Below are 5,000 nucleotides of genomic sequence, written 5' to 3' on the forward strand. Positions count from 1 at the left end.
GAGTATTGTTAAGATCAAAGTTCTTGAATGCTCCAACTGGGACGATTAATCTGCCCCAAGAAACACATGGCAAGACCATGTTTGGAAACTTCAGGTCAGATATATAACATTAAATACGGTATACACATAACTCAGACTAGTATAATACACGTACAAAAATTATCTTGACCAAGCTTAAAACCATCAAATAATGTAAAGTAAAAGAGTACATGAAAAACAGAAGAGGAAAACAGGAAAATTAGTGGCTTAATTTGTGTGCTTCATTTAATCTTATCAAGCTGCTCAGGTGGTGTCAACTATATATCTATGCATGGGCTGATATATAATTATGGATAGATATCATGGGCACTTCCCGTTTCTTAAAATGCTAAAGGAGAATGCTATTTTTCATTAAATTCAGCTTTTTTCGACAAGTTACGACTTAAAACCAGTACACCATCATGATTGATGATGCCGAGTCTTAATTGAGAGTACCTGCCACTATAATGATCATATATTACATAACATACAATAATTGTTTTTTTTTTTCTGTTTGCTTTATTTTCTTTTTGTCAAAATCAATGTATGCTTTTTAATGTTTCAGGTTGGTACTGAGTTCCTATGGAAAACAGAGAGACTCTCTGCAGTTGGAGCAAAAGCTGGGGCAAAGGGAAAGAGCCAGAAAAATGTGAAGCACAAAAAAGCATGTTCACATAGCCTCTCTGCCCCCTGATCACCACCCATACTTTCACAAACTCCTTCTGCCCTGTCTTCAACACACATGCATTCACTCACTCCTTTTTCCCCATCGTCATCACCCATACGTTCACACCCTCCTTCTGCCCCATCGTCACCATCCACACTAATGGGCACGAGTTCTGCATGTACACTGTCCGTGCCACCTACACAAAACAGTACTAAATCAGTTATCACACCTTGCATTGGGCACAGAGGATATGTTAACATGCCTGTGGAATCCTTTACAGCTGCAACAGTCACAAGCAAGCGGATGCACAAAGCAAAAAAACCTGTTGATGTGTAAATTTAAACTGCCACATAATGATCAAAAATTAATTGTCTATAAAAGATCCATTTTTTCAAATTTTTGTACACAATAGGTCTTTTTCGATATCCTGCCAAATTTCTATCTATAAACTAACATTTAAACTCTTGTTTTTTGACCTTTCTATAAATTTATGGCTGCCATTAAATGAATTTTCCTTGTTCCTAGTCTTGGTTCAGAATTTGAGAAAATGATGTCATTGGGGTGGGTCGCACTAGGGAAATTTTGACCAAATTTGTGTTTGTTCAACATTAAAATCTGTCATCACACCACGTTTCCTTATGCCACCGGTGGTGTTTCACAAATTTCTGAAATTTCAGAAATTCTGCAAAAACTTCAAAGATATCAAAGTGTATGGGTGGAGCAGGCACATTTTGAAAAAATCGGAAAAAAACAAGACACCGCTTCCGGAGCTGTCAAAGCCAGTCACTGGACCCAGATATGACCTGCAGTTAAATTATTCAATCGGCGGGAATGTTAATATTCAACCGCCAGGATCGTTTTCCTCATTTTCACCCTACACTGGCTGGACCAATCTCAGATCAAGCGAGACCCAGCGGAATTTTGTCTAATCGACCTGATAGTCCAGCAGGTGTGGTTACTGACAGGGATAGCCCAACCAGCTCCAGATCATCAGAAGGTTTGCAAGAAATACAGAAGAAACAATACGATAAATGGCCGCAAGAAGAACAAAGGGCTCTAGTAAGTTTATGGGCAGAACGTCATGAGCTACTAGAGAGCAAAGACGCGTGAAAAATGCGGGAAGAAATTGCGCGCGAGTTAAATCGCAAGTTTGGAACCAAGCGCAAAGGCGATAAATGTAAAAAAGATGATGAATTATCTCATCGAGGGGTACAAAATCGCCATCTGTCTTCTATGAAGAAATGCATGCTGTTCTCACCTGCAGGGATGTAGTAACATTACAACATGTGGCGGAAGCCGTGACAAGTGAAGCAAGCGCCGCTAACAAGTCCGCCGGTCAAGAAACAAGCCCAGAAGCTAGAACTGGTTGCGAAAAGAAGATCCGAAGAAAAAGATGAGGAGAGAGAGCTTATCAAATCTTCCATGGCAGGGATGGATACGCATCGACAAGACATGAACAAGCTCACAACAACAACATGAATTTACTAGTAGGGGCCCTGACTACTTTTCTGCAAAATAACGCTAACAACAAATAACTGATGGAATTTATATCAATGATTCTGGATTTCGTAGTCTCAAAATACATTTTTTGAATGTTGCGACCTTGTTGATTGGAAATGCGTTTATGTATAATCTAATATTATTTATACATTGTTGCTGTTTCCGATTCAAACATTATTGACTCCGTTGATTTCTTACGACGTGTCAGTGGACATTTATATCGTTACAGTTTTTGGATTTGTGTTTATAGACATGATATATTCAGTTTTACAATAGCATGTCATGTTCATAGAAATTAATTTTAATTACAGTTAATTTTTTGAAGAGTAAAAATGTGATCATAAAATCAGCATGACAATGTTTTTGGAGCCAAACAAACTGAAACTAGTGGAATAAAATATTCACGTTCACATCAACATTTAAAGAAAATCTTTTAGGATTTCCCTAATGTCCTCTCTATCGCGGATTACATTCGGAGCTTGATCTCCAGGGCCGCTATCATTGTTTCCTTCATCTTCTTCCCATTCCTCGCCATTTCGAATACAGATGTTCTTTAAGACTGCACACGCTATGGCAGTACGTATTGCAAAACTTATTCCACTATCAAATCGTTTTAGAAGTATTCTCTATCTATTTTTAAGTATTCCAATGGCACATTCAACCTTTACCCTTCCAGATGATAGTTCTTTGTTAAATGTTATTTCTCTCGGGTCTCATGTGCCTTCTGGATACGGTTTCATTAGCCAGGGGGAAAGAGGGTAAGCACTGTCACCTAAGAGGTACCGAACTATTTCATTGCCATTCACATTTAGAGTAGGCTGGATTAGGATGTCTCCCTGTCCTGATTTTTGAAAAATAGTAGTTCGCCTTAACACACGTGCATCGTGCATGCTCCCAGGAAATCCACAAGTGAAGTCGATGAAAATCTTTCTGCCGTCAACAGTAGCCTGTATTACGAAGTTGTGCTGTTGATATCTACTAAAACAATCCGGTGCACTTTTTGTTAGGTGCCTTTATTCTAACATGCGAGCCATCAATTAACATAAGTTATGAAGGGATTTTGTTGATTGTCTCACTGATAATGATCAAAACGAAGTTTCTTCCAAGAAACTTACCCAGTTAAAGACTAGAGTGCTAAAACCATACCCTATTTAAGACCAAAAATGGCCAGTTTGATACCCTCTATTTATGACCAAAATGGCTGGAAAACCCCATAAAAGGGAGTACCCCTCCCCCCTCCCACCCAGGTCTACAGTATAGCTTTGAAAGCATTATTATTGTTGAATTTTTTTAAAGCTGTTCAGTTCAAATCTGGCACCAGGACTCAACTTTCAGGAAAATTTCTTGGGCCCAGCTGGTCCCTATTAGTTTACAGATTTAGCTGCCAGCAAAACTGTTTCGGTTAAACGAAAGAAAAGTTAGTTCACAGCGAAAAAAATTTGATTGCATTATGTTGGCAACTCTTATGGTAACAAACAAAATTAAAGCTTGAAAAGTTGTCATAGTTGGAAATTTTGGAGCGGTCTGTACTGGAGCTGGATAAGAAAATCTAGACCGCTGCAACACACACCATTAACTTCTCATGTGCTTTCCACTTTTTAGGTCGAGGAGTGATAAGCAAGCGCATCCTTGATGATATCAACACGGCCATCATCAATAAAACTAAAATCAACCAATGGAAAAACACATCCAGCGTTCTAGAATGGTTTAACGGCCTGCAACAAAAAGAAGTGCTATCGTTCATATGTTTTGACGTGTGCGATTTTTACCCGTCAATAACCGAGAAGCTACTCCGCAAGGCGCTGGATTTCGCCAATAGTTACCGACCCATCAGCGCACATGAGCGTGACATAATAATCCACGCTAAAAGGTCACTGATGTTCAGCGAAAACGTCCCATGGGAAAAGAAGACCTCCAACGACCAATTCGATGTTACCATGGGATCATTTGATGGAGCAGAAACATGCGAGCTGGTTGGTTGCTACATCTTATCACGCCTCACCGAAAAGTACGAAAATAGCATCGGTCTTTATCGCGATGATGGGCTATCAGCATTCAATAAACCACCACAAGAGATCGAAAGAAATAAGAAAGATATCTGCCAAATTTTCCGTGATAATGACCTTAAAATCACAGTAGATGCCAACCTAACAAAAGTCAATTTTTTAGATGTCACCCTCGACCTAAAAAGCGGAAAGCACTCACCATACACAAAAGAAGGAAACGTACCGCTGTATGTACACAAGCAATCCAACCATCCACCTTCCATCCTAAGAAACATTCCCGAATCCATCAACAAGCGTCTTTCAGAAATTTCATCGGACAAAGATTGCTTTGACAAGGCCAAAGGTGTGTACCAAGATGCGCTTAATAAAAGTGGCTACAAGTAAAACCTGTCATACAAAGCGCCAATTCCTGATGCATCACGAAAGAGCAAGAACCGTCAAAGAAACATCACGTGGTTTAACCCGCCATACAGCCAAAATGTGGAAACAAAAGTCGGTAAATGCTTCCTCCAACTAATTGATAAACATTTTCCTAAATCCAATCCACTACAAAAAATCTTCAACCGAAACACCCTTAAGCTGAGCTACAGCTGTATGAGAAACGTAAAAACCATCATCTCCAGCCACAACAAAGCCCAGATCAGTAAATCATCAAATCAATCAGAAAAAATCGATGACAACTGCAATTGCCAAGACAAGAATTCCTGCCCACTTGAGGGAAATTGTAACACCCGGAACATTGTCTACCAAGCAGAGGTCGTGACCTCACAGACAAAAGAGACATACATCGGTCTGTGTGATACAACATT

Source organism: Montipora capricornis, chromosome 3, assembly GCF_036669925.1.
Source record: "Montipora capricornis isolate CH-2021 chromosome 3, ASM3666992v2, whole genome shotgun sequence".
In the NCBI taxonomy this organism is placed as follows: Eukaryota; Metazoa; Cnidaria; class Anthozoa; order Scleractinia; family Acroporidae; genus Montipora; species Montipora capricornis.